At 43.0% G+C, this 21,320-nt stretch overlaps 1 protein-coding gene across 1 annotated transcript in view; it reads right to left on the bottom strand.

The window, feature by feature from the left end:
• CAPN6 (calpain 6) overlaps positions 1 to 21,320 on the bottom strand; it is a 56,833-nt gene that overhangs the window by 20,591 nt on the left and 14,922 nt on the right. The window lies entirely within an intron of this gene.

The following is a 21,320-nucleotide window of genomic DNA, read 5'->3' as shown; positions in this document are numbered from 1 at the left end:
AGATCAGGCCTGTTCCTAATCTTTAGTAATTGGTTCCAGCTGCAACTCGTTGGGGGATAAGATTACATTCTACATTACCTTCATTTATCCATACTGCGTCCCCCTACATCCTTCCAGTCAAGAAAAGCAGCAGGAATTGATGCTGCTGACACCTGAGCTCTGAGATTCTCCTTGTCAAGCCTCTAAAGGAGGGGAATGCAGCCTTAAGATTTTAGCCTTTATATTTTTCAAATCCTGTGCTACAATAGTGCATAACTCTACACTTCATATAAAGTGTTAACTACTGTCTTCACACTTTGGTCAGACAAAACAATTCCTCTGGGCTTGGAACTGAAGGACAGCCTAGAGCCCCAGGCCCCAAAAAGTACAAACAAAAGTGAATTGTGGGGGGAGAAAACGGGGAATGTAACTTCATTACCTGAAGCTATAATTGGGGAATGAACCTTTGATATGCAAACAGACCAAACTTATATCTGTCTGAGAAACTCGTGACCATTGTCCATCTTGGGAGTAGCCTCTGCCAGGCTCCTGCACTGCCCAAGGTGAACCTGTTAAAGGCCTTTAATAAATACCCACTTTATTATCTTAAATTTGTCCAGCCTCTGTTCTAGGTAGCCACTCCAAGGCATCCCTGCCATTCCTTTGGCTGACACATTGGAAACCCTCCTTCACCAACAGCCTGGGTCACTGCAGAGACCTCAAGAGAACATCCCTTTGTGAAGCACACTTTTCATTCTCTGGGTCTCATGGCTCTCCTGTTAGAATTATTTGTCCCTCCTTTCCTGGCTCCATCTCTATCCACATGCAGATTCCCACCAGAGCATGGCTGGGATGTCTCCCTGCTCCTCCCTGGATTACACCTTGCACTAAAGGGAGAACCTCTCTGTTTCCTGGACCATGGGAAAGCCACAGGGATGCATTTTGCAGCACAAAATCCTTGGCAGAGGTGTCCTGCTGAATGGAGAGGGAACCTCCCACCAACACTCCATCCCTAACTGGTGTGGAACCTGCAGGGTTCACCCCAGTGACTGCTCCTGACACTCTCCTGTCAGTCACTGCTCCTCCTGACTGGCTGAGAAGATAGCAAAGAAGTTCTGCTCTTTCACAGTTTAATAACCCTCAATTTCAACACTGTGGAGATGATCCTATATCCAAGCATTAGAAAAGCAGAATAAGTAACTCCATCTCATCTCAAAATGTCAGGAGACCCCAGATCTCCTGCAGTCTGTCCTGTCTGCCATCAGCAGCAGAGGAAGGAGCTGTGTTCCTTAGCTATGGAATTCTCTCTGCCCTTTGGCAATTAAAGATTATCACCCCCAAATAGCAGGAGTGCAACCCAAGCATGGCTGCACACCACAGGCATCCATCCCTCTGACGTGACTCTGACAAATCAGTGCCAGATGAACTCATTTTCAGAGAAAGAGCCACCTCAGTGCTCAGCTGATGGTTTCAAAACCTGGGCTGGTTTGGGTGATGGCTCCTGAAATCAGCTCACAGCATGGAATTCATGGAGCTGCAGCCATTCTCCTTAAGGAAATTATATTCTGGGCATGAGGCTTTTCTCATTAAATAGCAGCTGACATTTTAAATGCCTTTTGAGAAACAAGCAACTGATCATTGCATGACACTGCTCTCCTGTCAGGAATTCTCACGTGTCTGCATTTAGAGAAAATTCAAAGCTTATTAAGAGACCTCAATAAAAATCTGAGTAACAAAAAAGGTGCCCAGGAGGAAAACTGAGCACGGACAAGATGCTCATCAGCCTCATGGACAGATTCATTGAGCCTCCCTGGATGTTCTGACATGGAATGGCACCTCAGAGATGTGAATCCACCTGGCTGCAGGGGTGGACATCATTTGGCCACTTGGTTTTCATGTTTTCATGGTTTTCATAGCACACATCCACATCCACGTGGGCCAGATTCCATTTTATATCCCATTTCCTGGCAGTTCTGGCATTAATAATGTCTAGTTTGTTTTTCCTTTCAAAATGTTATTTTCTCAGAATAATAAATGAGGGATAAATGGAGCCATTGGGGTTAGAACTGTCCAAACTTTTCTGTCACTAGTGGAAGCCAAAACTTTAATTGGTTTTAGAAAGAAATTAAGCACTGCTGTGTATTATGAATATCTTATTTGGTTTGTTTTGATAAAAATAACCACATTAAATTGCCATTTTTTAATTGAAGTGTGTCTTGCATCTCACAAAGTCCTCAGAGGAAAAACAGAGCAGCATTTGCCAACTGCCAAAATTTATGGATGAGATCAGCATTTGCTGAGTGCTGGGGTCCAAAGCAAACGTGGAACAGCAGAGCTCAGAAACAGAACCTCCCTGCTTCCCCCAGAGCCACCAAATTCTCCAGGATCCTCCCTGATAAATCCTTTCTGATTAAACCCCCTAAGAACCCGGGAGTTCTGGGGCTAAAGAACAGTGTAAGAAAATGCCACCAATTCTGTTTCTTTTATTAATTAATAAATTAATAAATTAAAGAATTAATGTCATTATAATACCTTCTGTGGTGACTGTCACTGTGTGGCTCAGATGAGACACAATGACACTGAGGCACAGCCCAGAGCTCATTTCAGCTCTTTGCTCTCTTCTGGGCTTTGTGATTTTCACCACTTATGCCATATAGTAAATTCTTGGGAATATTTTTATCTATCTAAGCCACAATTCCCCCAACACAAGTTAGAAATGTGCTATTTCAATGTATTATTCTGCAGTCCTTGTGGGGGTCTTTAAGCATTTTTGGTTGCCCTAAGCATGTAAAAATAGAAATTAAAAAGAAAATATATTAAAAATTTTAAAAATATATTTTTCTACAATGCTCCCAGCAGTTAGTATATCTAATGTGACCGTGTTCACAGGGGTCTCAGGAAGAGGGAAGAGACCAGGATCTGACTCCATGTTTCAGAAGGCTTGATTTATGATATATATTATATTAAAACTATACTAAAAAGAATAGAAGAAAGGATTTCATCAGAAGGCTAGCTAAGAATAGAATAGGAAAGAATGAAAACAAAGGCATGTGGCTTGGACAGAGAGTCTGAGCCAGCTGACTGTGATTGGCCATTAATTAGAAACAACCACATGTGCCAATCACAGATGCACCTGTTGCATTCCACAGCAGCAGACAACCAATGTTTGCATTTTGTTCCTGAGGCCTCTCAGCTTCTCAGGAGGAAAAATCCTAAGGAAAAGAGTTTTCATAAAGTATGTCTGTGACAATATAATGTTGCCAATTTAGGATAGCTGAGGATCAAGCCAGTTACTCTCAGAGGAATTCCAAGGAGGAGACACTGACAGGAGATGTGATCCAGGCACTTCAGGAGTCCCAATCCCTTCTCTCTCTTGCTGCCTGAGCACCCAAGCACTGGGGCTGGGAGTTCCACCAGAACCTCCTCCTTTGCAAACACAATGGTTTAACCCCAATCCTTTTTCTCAGGATCATCTTGCATCATCTGTGCTGTGAAGGAGAGAAATATCTTCCCATTTCCAAGGAAACATTTAATCGTAGTTACTACAGGATCCCATTACACACCATTAATGCCTGGCAGCCACCCTGTTTCTGACACAGCCCCACAATAAAAGCAGTTGTTGCAGTATTTGTGCCTGCAGGGAGCATCCCAAATGGGGCAGCAGAGCTCTCCCCATTTCTCCCCTCACACAAGTACACAATGAAATAAACACCATCTTCAGAGCTCTAATTGGGCTGGGCACAGTCTGGAAGGGAGGTTGGAGGTTTCAGGGCCTCCTGGCTCTGCTGAAAGCCCTGATGCCCTCATTGTCCTACCAGGCTTTCATTTGCATGGCAGAAGTCTGGTTGTGTCACCTCCCATCCTTGCTGTGCAGTTGAAATATCTGACATCCAGACACTGATGCTGCGAGGAATAGAGTGGCTCACAAACCCCTTTTTCCTGATTTTTAATGGTCCCTTTATTTGTAACGGAGCAACCTGGTCAACTGGCTTGCAATCCTATCCCAGTCTGGATCCTACAGAATTCCCATTCCTGCCTTCCTAGCCCCTCATCCAAGCAGCAATGAAAATTGTGATGGGGGATATTCCTGTAGGACTCCTGCAACACAATCTGAGAGTACTCCAAGTAATTTATTTCACCAGCTATGCATCCCCATGAAGGAGTTTTGCAAAACAATGTGAACCATGGGAGACACCAGACACTCATTTCACTGGAGCCATGAAATGGTTAGTGTGTTGTTCTGCCACAATTCCCAAAAATTAAAAAAAAATTAAAAAAGAAAGGATGGGTTTTATTTGAGACCAGATGCACCACTGAAAGTCCAGCAGGTAACTGATTGTGCATTGATAAATGCATTGACTCTTGGAGTAATTTAGCTAAAGGAGAAAAATTCCCCTTAGCTCTGAACATGCATCTCCTGGTGTGAGTATTACAAATATTCATTAACTAAAGGTTATGCAGTATTGGTTAGAGATAGGGAGAAAGACATTCAGAGGGTTAATTAATTAGCTGTGTGTCTTCACAGGTGTTAGCTGAAGCTGCACTGTAAAAAAACGTTAATTCTTGGATGATCTCAGATGTCCAAGAAAAGGGAAAGATGATTTTTAACAGATTAGGGTCTGTCAACTGTCTCAGAGACCCTCATTATTCAGAGAATACACAGGGCCTATATAACAGAGATTATATAGAGATTCAGTCAAGGGAAGAAGACAGAAGAGCAGTAATTGTTTGCAACTAAGATTTTCAAAGGTTTCTATAGTATTTAGAGCTTCTTTTCTCCAGCATCCTTTAAAGAACCCAGCTCTAGCATGACAAATAATCCACCTTTGCTTGCGCATGAGACCTACAGAGGCAGGCATTATCAGACTGATCTGCTTAAGCCCAGTCACCATGCCCTTAAATTCTTTAAAGCAGGTTGATTTCTGTCAGAGCTGAGAATTGTTTCCATTTTCTTCTCTTCTCCCACCCTCACATCATCCTGAGACAACTCCTGCAGAGACAGTGTAGGGAGCAGGGGAAAGGCAATTCTTTCTGAACATGGATGGGAAAATTCAGCTTTGGCTGCAGCTGACACTGAACCAACCTCATCTAAACGAGGGCAGCAAAGACAGCACCCTGTGGTCATGGAGCTGAACAGGTAAATGGGGCTGTCCATCCTGTGATAAACCCCAGCTGTGCTGGCATGGCCACAGAAGCTCTCCCCAGAGCAGGCTGTGTGCCAAAGCATTTGCAGTTAGCCCCAAGAAGCAAAAGGACCAAGCCCAACTGCACTGGATACTCCAGTGCATGCAAAAAGACTTTTAAACCCTGTTGTGGCTGAAAAAGATCTGCCTGTGGAGTGGAAAAAAAGAAGTGACCCCACAGGGGGCATCAAAAAAAACCCCAGGGTCAGATGTGACCTGACTGATCCAGCCCTTGCTTCTCAGGTTGCTGTTGATGATTGCTGCCCCGAGATGTGCAGGGTGTTTCTGCTTCGGCTCTGCAGCTGAAGAACGAGTCTGGACTCTTCACTTTTTGGTCTTGAGGTTGTTTATTAATTCTTATCTATAAAATTTTCTTTCTGCCCAGCTGAGGTCTGCTCAGCAGGGCAGCCACAGGCACTCTGACCGCCCCTGAGGTGGTGTTGTCCTTTTATACTACAAACTACATATAACATATTTACACTTAATTCCCAATACCCATCACCTGTGTTAGACAGTGCACTTCTACTCTAAACCAATCCCAAAGCGCCAACATCACTGCAGAAAATGGAGAACAAGAAGAAGAAGAAAGAAGGCTGGACACGCCCAAGTTCCTCCATCTTGTCCCCATAACCCCCATACCAAAAATCCTAAAATCTGCATTTTCACCCTGTGATCATTTTATTATTACACCATTCAAACCTCTGTGACTTTCATGTCCTCATACAAAGCTGGTAACTTGCTCCAGGGGTCATAATCAAATCCCCAGGTGCTCTGGACTGTGTGCCAGGGTCTCTGAGCCCCCCAGCGGGGTCCCAGCAACTCTGGACACCCAGAGGGATGCACTGAGTTCTGACACTTGCTGAGATCAGGAGGGGACTTTGGGCAAGTTTAGCCCCAGGTTTCTGTCTGTCCACCCTGAGCTCAGGATGTGCAACTCCTCTGAAAGCTCTGGGCCCATCATCCAGCAGCATGAGTTTTTGAAAATGAGATAATGCCCAGTACTGCTTCAAGAGAAACTGAGCAGCACAGGAGCAAGGGGAAGGACATGCCAGAGCTCCAGCCTTGTGTAAAAGAAAACTCAGCTATCTGAGGATTGAGAAATGCTTCTTTCCCCTCCTCCGTCTCTGCTAAATCCTGTTACAAAACCAAATGCATCACAACATTTTTATAGTGTTCTTTTTTTCCTTTTTCAGTTTGGAGCTAGTGGTGACTAATGCTCAGTCCATGGGTTTCAGCCCTGCCCTGCCTGTGGGACACGTGTGTTTGGGGAGGATCTGAATCAACATTTTGGAAGAAAAAACCCCAAAAATTGCAACTGGGCAACGTGGTGTGTGTATCTTGGCTGCCTGTGGGTTTCACCTGACCCCTGGAGCAGCTGTGCTGCTCTCTCCAGAATGCTGACAGGGCTGGGCAGGGCTCAGTGAGTGATGGGCCCTAGGGCTGACCTCCTCCTGAACCTCCTGACAAAGCCTCTGCTGAAGCTCTGCCAGCCCTCTGCCACTGCAGCCCAGAAATCGCTGCAGACTCCGGTGAGAGATTTGCTGTTCTCCCAGAGCCCTCAGACAAGGACAAACCACCTCAAATCAACTCTTGCTGCACCATCTGAGTTTGTGATGCTCCAGAACTGCAGCACATCCATAACACCTCTAGAGAAAAGCTGCCTTGTTTGAGAAGAACACTTTGATTTTCACTGAATTTACCAGAACCCAGCCTTTGCCTTCTGCCTTCTTCCCCTTGGACCTATTCCCTTCTCTAAACTCAATCTGTGTGGCTTTTCCCCAGCAGCAGCAGCAATCAGAGATGCCATTCTTAGGACAGGATTCACCTCAGGGAACATCAGATTCTCTCAGCCAGATGTCCAAGCTCCCCTGGAAGCAGAGCTCAGGTCCTTCCAAAGGGCAGTGCACAGACATCACCCTGCCAGTGCCATGGTGCTGGGACATGGAGAGAGCCCTGGGTCTCTACTGATGATATAAACTGTGATGGTGTTCACAGGGGTTTTGAGGTGAAGGAAGAGATGAGAATGTTGACTCCATGTTTCAGAAGGCTTGATTTACTATTTTATGATATATATTACATTAAAACTATACTAAAAAGAATAGAAGGAAAGGTTTCATCTCAGAAGGTTAGCTAAGAATAGAAAAGAAAAGAATGATAACAAAGGCAGCTGCCTCAGACTCTGTCCAAGCCAGCTGACTGTGATTGGCCACTAATTACAAACAACCACATGAGACCAATCTCAGCTGCACCTGTTGCATTCCACAGCAGCAGATAACCATTGTTTGCATTTTGTTCCTGAGGCCTCTCAGATTCTCAGAAGGAAAAATCCTAAGAAAGGATTTTTAATGAAAAGATGTCTGCGACAATAAACCTAAATATAAAATTGTTCACAGCAATTCCAACCCCTATGAAACTTGATTTTCAGCTATTCCAAAGCTACAGCAACTGTGACATGATGTGGGGGAAAATTAATCCAAGTCCCAATTTAATTAGTTAAAAATGTATATGTTTCAACTTCCTGGAAAAAGTGATAGTTTTCCATCCTAAAAGGACCATTTGGGGATCACTAATCTGAAGTTTTCTTGCAAAATGCTTTTACAAGGATTCATTCTGATTTTGAGGTGGTGATGCTCCATGAAAATCAGGTAAATGTAGCAGCAGCATTTGAAAGAAAATCTGAATGTAGCCATGCACCAAAGCAGGGGAAATATTTTTGCATTAAATGCAATAAAAGAGGATGGCCAGGCACAAAGCCAGTCCTCGGAGCAACTCCCTGACATCATTTCCTAAACACCCTGACATGGTGAGATCAGACATGGGCTGTAAGGCCACTCATCACACTCAAAGGCCACCCACTGTTCAGCCCCAGCTTTTTACTGCTTCCTCAAAACATGTTTGTCCATCAAATTCTTGGACGAGCTTCCTCAGATGGGGAATAAAAACAATAAGAAAAGGAGGTTGGAAAAAGTCACACACATTTTTTCACAGCACTGAAATATTCAGCACTGGAGCAGTGTGGAATAAACTATTCCCAGGTCAGAATTCCTGACTGTCCAGCTCTGCTTGGGGAGGAAAATATTTGTTTGCCTGATAATGAGCATCATTTTGGCTCAGGGGCCATGATCTTGTCCAGTCTGACCTTCTGCTGTGTCTCAGGGGGCTGGCAACAGATGCAGATGGAATTCTCCATCACTGCCTTGTCTGAGGAAGGGAATTTGCTGTTTACAAAAGAGTATCGGGCAGATTTCAGCAAAGTCACATTTCTTTTTTTTATTACATTGAATGTTTTGTGGCAAAACTAAAGTCAAGTCATCTAAACATTGTCTGGAGTGAAAATTCAGATTGATCTGGGAGATGATTTGTTTTTCCTTAATGCAGATATTTCTCCCCTGTCCAGTGGCAATGCACAGACTACAAAGATTAAAAAGCATAAGTCTAAACACCACATTAAAGAGCATAAACCTCTTTAGCAAAAAGTTCCTCCTTTTCACATCCCTTTTCCAGCAGGGTTTGTTTCAGCCTAGATTCCACTATCTACCATTTATCTCAGACACTTAAGGATAAAAATCCTTTATTCTCTTCACCCAGACTGCTCTTCTTTTTCAGACTGCACCTTAAGGTGCTTTCCCTCTTATTTGCTTCAAGCAAAAATCTGTGAATGCCTAGGATAACAGTTCAAGGCCTATCCAGTGACACCTTGCACAGAAACCTTTGGGATTGTGATTTACCCCACACCATTCTGCACTAGATGTTTGCATCATAACACAAAAAGAGGAACTGTAAAATGACATAAAGCCCTGAGCATAAGACACAACCTTCTTAGACTATGAGCTGTAACAAATTTTGGATTTTGAATTGGTTTTTAATAGAAATTTTGTTCTAGCCAGCACAGCACAACTTTGCTGAGCCTGTGAAGGGCAGAGTCTATGTCTCTGTCCCAACATGACACATACCAGACTTTAAATTCTAGTCTGGACATCCTTTCTGGCAAAGAGCAGCCCTAGAACATGTAAACAAGAGTATTTTTCTGTCAGGAAGATAGAGGGTTCAAATTCTAAGCTATAAAAATATTGCCTCGAAAGTGACACAGCAGCATTCATTTTACTCCTGAATATTGAAAGCACTTTTATGACTCAGCCAAATCAGTGTATCCCAGACTCATAAATTCACAGGAACTACCAGGAAGGCTTTTATTTACATATCTTGAAAACAAACAGCAGCTTCTATCTATCTCTAACACATCTTTTAAAACTTTGTCTTGGAAAGCTTTTCATTTAGCAATTAAGTTATCAGCATGTGAGATAAGTTTCTACAGTTTTGAGTGATGACACTGAAAAACCCACATCAGTGACTTCCAAAGAAAAATTAAGGAAAATCACAGTTGCTGTATCTGACAGGCAATCAAGCCCATGCTTTTCCCTCTATGTGGATGATTCTGTCTTGCACAGATGGCTATTAGAGTACTAAAATGAATAAAATATGTTTGGATAACATGTTGTTGCTATACAAAGTGATCTTGAGGATTTCTTCATTCCAGCCTCTAGAGAATTTCAAGGCTAAACCAGTCTGAGTATGCTTTAATGTTTTTACAAACTCTGCATGTCACTTTATTATTATTACTGTGCAACTTAAATGTCCAAACCATTGAAAAGCCAGAGGAACTTGGATGCTTTAATCACTTAAGGACTTGTATAAATGTGGAGCTCTACCACTGTTTGAATAGTCAGTAAGCTTCCTAGCACCATTAATGATCATTAATTTTGGATTCTCCTTCTGCTTCAACCCAAAACAAAGATTAGAGCAGATTCAGTCAGACAGATCCATGGACAAGAGCCTGTGGCTGCCTGGGAGGACCCAGCCTGTCAGGGTGTAGTCAGAATATTTACTTGGTCATGACTTTATCCCAGCTGAAGCACAGTGAGTTTCATCTTTGTGACTAAATTGTTCAGACATTTAAGAGACTTCTTGCTTGCAAAGACAGAATAAGAAACTTTTTTTCTTATTTATATCAAGCTGTTTCTTTCCATAGCTCTTTCACTGCTTGAGCCGATTTTTGATTCCCAATGCGATATAAATACACTGAGTTGAATTCATCACTTCATTTCAGACAAATTTCTCTGTTAAACACTAACATCAGTGCCATCACTGAGATATTACCCTCCTGATTTACCAGCTTAGAAATCTTTGGAATCCCAATTATCTCCCTCCTATCTTTTGCAATGACTGCTGGCAGCCATAGGAACATTCACAGTGCCCAACCTCACAGCACTTCTCAGAGAACACAAAGTGTTTGATTTGGAATTATGGATTTGAAGCCACATTCTGGGTAAAACAAAAGGGATCCAGACCTCCAGTTCCTCTTGTGTGTTCAAAGCAACACAAAATTTCCTCTAAAGATGAAGATTCTCTACGAATACCCAGGAATTGCTGTGAGAACTTCATCATCTTTATTTAATCAGGGACTAACAGCTAAAGTGAAGTCAGTGAAAAACCCAAGGAAACATTTCTTAACGCTCAAAAGACAGGAGAAGAGCCTGTTTCTAATAATCTTGAGGTTTGTCAGTGTTGCTTTTCCCTTGTCTTACAACATAAGTATTTACAGATCAGCCATTATGTTCATTGGGGGTGATGTTGGTTTTTAATTTTTTGCAGATTTTGGAATGTCTGCACAAGCAGCTTAACCTGGTGTCTTGCAAGCACACCCTCCCCCTCAGGGTCTGCAGCTTGCACTCCACCCAAATGCAGAGCTGCAGGGCAGATTCTTAGCTGTAAATCATCCTCACAGCAGCTAAACCATCCTCATCCTCAGATTCTCAGCTCTAAATCATCCTCACTGCAGCTAAACCATCCTCATCCTCAGATTCTCAGCTGTAGATCATCCTCACTTCAGCTAAACCAAGGGCTGATGGTGCTTGCAAGTCTCCTCAATCCACCTCTGTCCATAGGCACATACAGCTTTGGTTTGGTTCATGAGACATTCAGCATTTTAAGGGAATAAATGTGCTCTTTAAGATCAGGAGGGAGAAATGCCATGCTTGGGTTTCATGTGAAATATGTGGATTGAATTGGAGTTATTCCTCTTACAGTGCAGACACCAGCTGCTTCAGCAGTTGGGTCATGTGCCCAAATGTGAAAAGCAGCTTTTGGGCAACTGTCAATTGTGAGGAGTTTTATTTGTGGAGAGCAGACTCAGAGAGTGAAGAGAGGCCAGAGAATGAGGTGCTGCATTCACATCTCCATTTAGGGAGGAAAATCAGATGTGCAAGGTTTAAATACCCTTATCTGAAGGGAGGAGGAAACAGCAGTGGTCATGCACAGCAAATGCAGCTCTGCACACAAATGGGTTATCTATAGTTATCCTACTACCCAGGGAGAGAAAATTCCTGATTTTTTGTCTTTTACAGTCCCAGAAGTGCCTCCTTAAAGCTTCTGTGGTAAACTTGCAGCAGCAATAAAACTCCAAACCTGCACACCAAAGCTCAACCCACAGGTGGATCGCAGCTAAATGAGATTTAATTTTTGCTCATCATCACAGGACTGAAGATTCAGTACAATCTTAGGCAAAAAACCAACCCCATTTTGATAATTATTCAGTGAATCAGACTGGAAAGTGCTGTCTCCAGACAAAAATCAGACCTCAGTGTGCTTTCTAGAGCACAGACACTCTTTATTAAGCAGATCTTGGGAAGCCACTTGTGCACCTCCCAAGCTCAGGAGTGCCCAGATGGCTCCTGGATAGCTCCAGACACAAATTCCATTTCCTGATATATTTGAGGAGCTCAAAGTGGCCTCTGCCACCTCCAACACTGGCCAAAGTTCAGTGCAAGAACTGAATAATTGTAAGATAATTGTAAGATAACCCTTGCTCTTAGCAAAAAGTGTATTTTTCCAGGGGAGCAGCATTTCATTTCCTGAAAGCTTGAAAAAATGCAAATTCTAAATTGTTTAGTCTTTGTGATTAAGTTAGAAACATTGCCACATACAGGCAAGAAAGCAGTTCTAAAAGGTTCTTTCAGCTGTGGAGGATTTTTAAAAGCTTCTTTTTAGCCAAGAGAACATACATATTTATTTGATCTTTAAATAGAATTAATCTTGAAGGAAACATACATTTGAATCACAGGAACACAGCATGAAATTCAAACAAATTACTCTGAAAATTGAAGGCAGAATGGCTTACTAAACCTCCAATTCCAGCTCATCCCCAATACCCTTTTAAATATGGAAATAATATGACAAAAGCATGAAGCTCTTCACACAGAAAGCATTTTTTAGATGTGGATGCTTTCCACTCTTGTGAAGAGTGTTGACAGAACAATACCTCCATTTCCTTTGCAACTGGCATGTTTAGGCTGTAATTTTTGCTTCAGACAAGTCAGACATTTAATTCTTTTGGAAGACTAAATCAATGAACTACCAATTACTGTAAGAAGACTTATGCTAGCAGGGGATATGATCCTCAGGCTTTTTGTTTTACAGTCTCAAAATAAATTTTACCATGTCATTCTTGCCATCACCACATCGCCTCAGGACAAACAGAAACCAATTTTCATCTAATGACAACTGAACCAACTAAATGAAACCTGACATTTTAAACTTTAAAGAAACATTCAGAGCCTTGGAGTTGTACTGTTTGTGCTCTAGAAATGACATTAAGGTTGTTTAATATTTTTATTCTTTGGAGGAAATAACCACAACGACATAAGAAAGCCTTCATCCAGTCTGAGGGAGGGAAATACAAACTGGAAAAAGTGCCAAGAGAGAAGATAACAGAATACTGGCATCTGGAGAGCTGTCTGCTTGGCAAGCATGCAATGTCATTTACAAATGTTTGCCTTTAATTATAGTCCTGCAAGACTTGGGTGAATAATCTCACTGAGCAAGCTGCCACTTTCCAAAATTGCCACTCCATTCTATGGAAATAAAGGGTGGCCACTTTAGGGGTTTTTGCTTTAGGGGTTTTTGCTTCCTGTCAGGATGCAGCCAGCAAAAAAGGGCACAACTAAAACCAAAGAAATTTCTGACTGGCATCAGGAGTGGGATTGGGCCATCAAATTGATGTCATATGGGGTCCACTCAGTCACCAGGCTGTACTGGAGAGCTCAGACCTCCAGGATTTATGGTGCCTTACTCAGCTCTTCTTCTGGGCAAGCCCCATCTTAACAAGACTTTCCAGGCAAAATAAAATGATAGAATTCATAGAATTAGGGTGAGCAACAGCTCAGTTCTGGGAACATTTAGGCAATTCCAGAAAGGAACATGTCACAACTTCCCCCGCTGAAAACATTAAGGACAGAATATTATGGGAGGAATGTTTTATCCAGTCAGAAACCAAGATGGAAACATGCCAAACAGTGTTTTCATGATGCCTCCCATACTCAGCCTGTTGGGGGACAGACAAGGCGACAAACAGAACACAGTGAGATTCCCAAAGCTTTGAAAGGAGCCAGGGACTAAAACCCTGATATTAATATTGAGGTGTACCAGCATAAATCACTGGTGGGACTAAAAGTGAATTAAACCATGTTTATAAGTTTCTATTGTTTAGAAAAGGACACTTAAAATAACATCTCCAAGAGAACAAAACAGTATCTGTTTCAGTCTCAATAGAGCTTCTTAAATTAAACACTCATCTCAAAAAAAGTAAGGCCCTCCCACATTCTGGAGCACTGTGTGCTCCCATATTTTCATTTTTCAAATTAACACACAAAATCTCTTTGAAGTGAAGCATTCTGCTAGAGCTGGGCATCACCAGCCTGCTGCAGAAAGCTGAGGAGAGACATAAAATCCCGGAACACTGTGGAATTCCTGATCCTGTTCCTGGTGGACCTTCTCAGACACAGAAATGGAATTTTATGAGGTTCTCAGGGTTTCTGGTCTAGAGGCACAGCACCCTGCACTCACCTTGCTAGTGTTCAGGAACACATAATCACAGAATGTTTATATGCAGGTGCTTTTATTGAAGAGTGGGCGTCAGGGGTGCACAGACCCAAATCTGACTCCAACATGGGTTTGGGATGAACATATTTTTATATTCTATCATTGTAAAACTTACATATTAATTATTAAACTTACATTGCTCTATTGTATACATTGATTTCAAGCATGGGTTGAAACCCAACTCATGATCCTCCTCAAACCCTTGAACACAGTTTCTCATGATTCTTCTTACGATTAAACAATAATTATATCTAATTACTAAGCAATCATCACATTAACAATTATATCATTTATCATATACTGATTACACAGGTGCAGTTTCACATGATCCAGCAAACACAAGGCCTAACACTTCCCAGGGCCTACCCTTAACATTTTCCCGGAGCCTACTAAGCCTGACTTTCTTTCTAACTCCTCTGAATATACCATGATTTTAGAAACATTTTATCCCTATACTATCAACCCCAGCCTGGATGTGGCCTGCAGACCCTGGCCTGGGAAATGGGGCCTGGACAAGGCTCACACAGCTGGACACGGCCCCTGAGAGTGGAACCCAGCCCCTGCCAGCAATAACTGCTGGGAGGGACTCAGGGAATTAAGAGATTCCTCCCTGTTTGTTTGGCTGTGTGAGAGGAGTCCTGGGGGCACCACACACAGCTCTGCTCCCCTTCCTGCCTCCAGGACCCAAACAGCTGGCAAAGAAAGTGCTCAACAACACATCTGCAACAACCCTTTGTGTCTGGTGCCTGCTCAGCCCAGTCACTTCTCTTTGGACCCATCCTCTTTCCCATCACTACTCTTAGTACCAAAAAAAAGAGTTGCAGTTCCCTTATAAAGCTACCACCATTGAAATTGTACAGCACAGATTCTGGGGCTCTGCCCTGCCTTCCAAATGCCTCAGATTTGCCCTGGGATGGTGTCAGAACCCAGGACATCCCTCTGGCTGCCCTGGATGGCTCCAGCCCCTGCCAGGGGGCTCAGAGACCTTGGCACAGAGCCCAAGACACCTGTGACTTTGATTTTGACCCATGGAAAAAATTACCACCTTTATGTGAGGATTTAAAAGCAACGAAAGTTTAAGTAAAATGATGGTTAGTTTGTCACAGGGTGAAAAGTATAATTTTGGGGTTTTTAGAATGGGGGCTCAGGGTCCCAAGATGGAGGAATTTGGGTGTACCCTGTCCTTCTTATTTCTTGTTCCTAGCCTCCATGTTCTGGGTGATGCTGGCACTTTTGGATTGGTTTAATGCAGAAACTCAGTGTGTAACATAGGTGATAGGTATTGGAAAATAATTGTAAATAATGTACACGTAGTTTTGAGTATAAAAGATAACACCACTCTGAGGGCAATCAGTGTGCCATGGACTGACCTGCTGGACAGACCTCGGCAGGTCAGAGAAAGAATATTAGAGATAAGAGAAAATAAACAACCTTGAAAACCAGAACAGAAGAATCCTGACTCCTTCTTCAGTCTCAGGGCTGGGAAAAGAGACTTTCTCACACCTTGAGGTCATCTTGACACCAGAGACCTCGTCAGGGTGGCAAAGCAAGTCCAAAGCCTTCACCCTTCAGCATCCTGCTTCCCAAGACCCTGCCCCATTCATGTACACACATCCATGTGCATATATCCATTTAAACATCTTTAAATGCATTACACACCATTAAACACCAACCCTGCCTGCCTGTTTTGGGTTCATGCCCTCACAGCCCAGCATCCAGGCTTTATTTTCTTGTTAGAAATTGGGTTGGTCTCATCACAGGCAGAAATGCTGTTGCAAATGAATCAAGGTTTCAGCTTGCTGGGGGGTTACATTGTGAAATTGATAATTGTATGTGAAGTTTATATTGTTCAATTTAAAATTCTCTTTAGCAAAATGCAATCCAATATGAAATATTTGCTGTTAACAAGATTTTCTCACGGTCCAATGCCCATCAGATTTCCAGAGACAAGCCTGTTAATTATTACTTTGAGGCTTTGGTGACAAAGGTTACTTTAGAATAATAATAGGCCAAACCCGCAGACAAAGTCAACACACATTTTCCAGTTTGTCTGGTGACAGCAGAACACCTGCAGAAGCTGAGGCAGGGCTTGCAGCAGAGATGTCATAGCCACAGAGAAAGGATCAGTGTCATGTTGAACATGAATTAGCACAGTGGCCACAGTCTGGACATTTCAACCTTCCTATACCCTTTTCCTGGGATCAACATAATGTTTCCTCAACTGATTATTAAGTATTTTTACTATTTATAGTAAAATAACTTTTACTATTTATAGTAAAATAAATATAATTATATATTTAATTATAAATTATACATATAAAAATTATATTTTTATATATATATTATATATATATATATAATTTATTCAACAAGGTATATTTTGTGGCAGCTCTTCTGATATAGTAATAAAGGCCATTCCCTTTGCAATGCAGGTTGGTTCCAGAAAAGATTAGCTAACAAACACATTAATAATAATATCAGCCTGGAACACAGGAGATTCCTTTGGAATCTCCCTGGTTCCTCAGGAGATGGTCTCAGATGTTGTGAGCTGTCAAGCACGTTTTACATGCCTGATGTAAGAAAAATCCTCCTGTTTGGTTCTTCCTTTTCCATCCAGCTATGAAAAAATAAATCCCAAATGAACCTCCCAGTTGTGAAACACACAAACACACTCCCTCCAAAAATACACCTTTGCTACTTCTCAGCCAAGAAAGGGCAATGGTCTGTAGGAAAAAGCTTCCTGGAGCTCCCTACCTTCACCTACCAGGGTGCTAGTAGGTGCCACATTTTCTCTTCAGAACATGTTCAGTGAAAAAAAATAAAACAACTCAACCTCAAAATTTTAGGAGAAAATAATAATGGGAGAAGGGCAAAAATAAAACAAAGCCCACAATGTTTTCAGTGAATTGTTTGGCTGGACACCATCAGAACATGCTGTTCTAAATACCTTAAATCACCAACAAGGGAAAGCCCTTCAGGGCTGAAAAATGTTTCCTTGCCTCCAAGAAAAAAAAAAAGTCAATGAATATTTCAGCTTTATTAGCACATTTGGGGAAAAGTTGCAACATTAAAATTAAAGCCAAAAAGTATTTTAACTGAGTATTTTTCCCCCACAGAAACCCCACTATTTCTCCCTTCCATTCTTACAAAATGTGTGTGCTCCTCAAAAAGATCAATTCCTTGGAACAGCTGGGACTGTTCTTAACTTCAGAATTATTCCAGGATAGTATTAAGGTAGCACAAATAATGCCAATGTTATTATATCATGATGTGCTCTAAGAGAACTTCCATTCTTGGTTGGTAAAATGAAAATTCCAGTTCCAAGGGGTTCCAGTTACTTTTTTGATCTCTGTAGATCAGTGCATCCTATATGTATTTGAGTTATTAGAACTCTTATTTAAATTACATTTAGATTTCAAAATCCTGGCTGCTAAGTGCTTTAGAAAGTTTTGAATTTCAGTGAATTCCGATGCACCAAATCACAGTTGACCTCCTCTGTCTCAGCACTCCAGGGCAAAACCAGGTGGGCACACTTCTCTTGAAAATGACATTACATTTCCAGCTGCTGATGAAAATGACCCAAATCAACTGATTTCACCAAATAAAAGAAGAAAGCAGATTCTGAACCCAGCTGACCCAGAATTGCAGCCATACAGGAAGGGTAAGACTTGTTTTGACCTGGATTTGAAAGACCTTGCCCTCTGCTTTTGGACACCTCCTCCTAGGAGCCCAATTCCCTCAGACCTTGGTGATCCCTGCATTGCCAGTCTGTGCATCACCAGGATGCAAGAACAGCAATAGCTGCACAGAAGATCACTCACTCCACCAAACCCACCCTCATTAAACAAATAAAGCTCCCGAGGCTGATTTTTAGTCGCTCCAACAAAAAAGCCCCCAAGGTTCAGAAGCCAAGTGCCAGCACTAATTTACCCTTAGAGAAGCCCAGAGCACGGTGAAGCCCTGCCCAGCCGGCATCTCAGAGGGGTGGCAGCTCATTGTCCTACCCCCACCAACCCATCCCCTTCCCTCCCAGCTCAGAATTAATTCAGACAACGTGAAGACAATTCGACTTAATTGCAGCTGCATCATCTCCTGCAGGATCCCGCTGCCAATCCCGCCCTCTGAATGCGCAGTTGCCAGGGCAACGGGCGCGGAGAGGATGCTTTTGTGCTGCCACTTGCATCCTCGGGAGCCGTGCCAACCTCCCGCAGCTGGGATGGGATAGGGTTAACGCCTTCCTGCCCGGGAGCCGTCTGTCTGTCCTTCCAGCCCTTGGTAAGCAGCTCCTTGTGAGAGTCTGACTGAAATATGCTTCATTTTTGCCTCACGATTCTCATGGAGAGAGACCATCAAAAAATTAAAGACTGCTGTCTGCTGAACTAGTGTGGTGGGGAAATAATGTGCCTCATTCTTAGCTCACTGTTTCCACAGGTGTTGTTTGTTATACACCACACTGAACTCGCAGGGGCACCCTGCCCTTTTTGCACAATAGCCCAGGAATCCTCCCCACCTCCCGGCCTGGCTGGTTTGAGCTGTGGGGTGGTCCCTCCTCCAAGAGAAGACCCCTCTTGCCCGTCCTCAACCATCATGACAGACAAGTAGAGATGTAGGCCTCTTCATCAAGGGACCGAGACAAGAAACCCCTGTGTGAGAAGGCCCCCTCACCTTCTTCCAGAGACTGCGACTGAAACCCCCATCTTGGGGGAGATGTGCAGGGAGGGGGGGGGGAAATCTGCCCAGAGCAAGTACAGGTACAAGCATTGAGCCATGAAAACAATGGTTCTCGCTTGCAGCCTGGCTCGACTTTGTGTACCCCTGACCAAATCCATTCTTTCCTCCCGAAGACGTTTGTTTCGGTTGTGAAATTAATTCCCCCTTCCCCCAGTGAAAAACAGTATAACTGGGGTCCAGATGAACTGTGCCTCTGAGATCTCCCCGGACGTGGCCTGGTGAACTTCATCAGCTGGATCCCGAAGGATAACGCAGCACCACGTTTGGTAGCTATAGCCCACCCCTCCTCTTCCTCCCTCTTTTCCTTATTTTCTCCTTTTTTCCCCCGGTTCCCCTCACCAACGCATTTCTGTTGTGGTTATTTCAATACAATTGCACTTGTTGATTGTTGCTGCAAATCCCCTGTGCTGTGTTGGTTCTTTGCACCCTGAGATCACCCCTACAAACCGTCACATCATCAATTCACTAGGACGGATCGTGACACTCCTCCCGCTCTGCAGAGCGACACCTGCATGGCAGGGACAGATGGCTGCAGCTCAGCTCGACAGCTCCGGGCACCCAGGGTGCTGGAACAGCTCCCCTCAAGCTGCAGCAGTGCCAGACCCCGTTTGCAGGAGCTTTGGGGTACATGGTTTGTCCTCAGTGAGGAAAGAAAAGATGCTTCACCGTCATTCAGGAATTAATTTCTTCTCGTGGTTTTCCATCTGCCTGTTGTTGTCCCCTCACCCATGCCCTCTACACTAACAGAGGACTGCACTGTTGCAGACATCTTTTCATGAAAAATCTTTTCTTTAGGATTTCTCCTCCTGAGAAGCCGAGAGGCCTCAGGGACAAAACATAAACATTGATTGTCTGCTGCTGTGGAATGCAACAGGTGCATCTGTGATTGGTCTCATGTTGGATGTTTGTAATTAATGGCCAATCACAACCCAGCTGGCTCAGACTCTCTGTCTGAGCCACAAACCTTTGTTATCATTCCTTGCTATTCTATTCTTAGCTAGCCTTCTGATGAAACCTTTTCTTCTATTCTTTTAGTATAGTTTTAATGTAATATATATCATAAAATAAATCAAGCCTTCTGAAACATGGAGTCAGATCCTCATCTCTTCCCTCATCCAAGAACCCTTGTGAACACTGTCACACTGCACCATGTTTGGAGGAGTACACGGTCCCTGCCTCCACAATTTTAACCTAAAAACCATGATTAATGTGCACAGAAACCTCCCCATCAATCTGTGATTATCTTCCAGGGCAGACTGCTTCCCAGAGCTTAGCTCTTAATAGCTTTCCTATTTCTTTAAGATGAAGGGTTTAAACTTAGGTCAGAACCTACTTTGCCTATGACTTTTATACCACTTTTGAGTCTACAAGGCTTTTATACCACTTTTCAGTCTGCAAGTCTTAAGCCCTTCTATAAAAATTAAGGTGCACTGCAATCATTCTCTTTATACACACACACACATGCAGTTAACAAAGAAATATCTGACTTTAAACTTTTCCACAGATAATGAGCTGTAGCTGAAGATCACAAGCTAAATCTGCTTTTAATGGCAAGGAAAACTATTTGCAACAATGGCAAACAGCCTCCCTGCTAGTGCACTCACAACTAATGACAGCACACAAAGTGCCCATTGAAAGGATCACCAGTGTCCTCTAGGAACTCCTAAAATCCTCCAGTACAGCTGCACTCATGGAGTGAATGTCTGAAAGTCACCCATATTAATTAATATTCTATTTACATAAAGATATGAAGATGCTGGACTATCTGAGGAGGACAATATCCATGGTGTTGAGATCTAGGATGTGACAGAAACACAAGGAAAATAAACCAGTTCAGGATTGATTTTATCGTAGTACAAAGCTGAGTCTTTCGCAGCCCTTTTCTGCTACAAACAGGTCCCAGAGAAGCTCACCAAACCAGCAAACCACCAGACACTGGCTCACACAGCCTCCAACCTGAAACCACCTTTGTGTCCCCAGCTGTGCTTGAGGCACACGAAAGGATTGTGAGCTCCCTCAAAGCTCAGCAGAAGTTCAGCACCTTTTGAAACGCATTTCCTCACCTCCCAAATGCCACATGTGCCATTATTCCCAGTGCAAACATGAATGTCAGCACACAGAGCTTTGCAACTTATGTTTGCCTACACTTGAACAAGAGTCAATAACCACCAACAGCAGAGAAATGTGCACAATTCTGGGATAGGCAGGGAAACAGAAGCCTAAACTTCCGCTTGTAGCCTTTGCAGAATAAGTAATTTTTTCAGGAAAATAATAATTCTATTATTATACTATTAAAGAACTGCGATTTCCTGCTCCCATATTTTTGCCCGAGAGCCCCTTAATTTAAAATTGGGAGGGGTGAGGAGGGTTTATATTCTCCATTTCAGGGGAGGCTCCTGCCTTCCTTAGCAGGCTCCTGTCTTTCCAAACCAAGACAGTCACACAGAAGGCAGCAGTGCAGCTGCCCGGAGAGGAGTGCACATCACTGCC

The sequence above is a fragment of the Melozone crissalis genome, unplaced genomic scaffold (assembly GCF_028551555.1).
Source record: "Melozone crissalis strain CALT ecotype California unplaced genomic scaffold, PUWL_Pcris_2 ptg000068l_1, whole genome shotgun sequence".
Lineage (NCBI taxonomy): Eukaryota > Metazoa > Chordata > Aves > Passeriformes > Passerellidae > Melozone > Melozone crissalis.
This window is presented reverse-complemented; position numbering and strand designations above follow the sequence as displayed.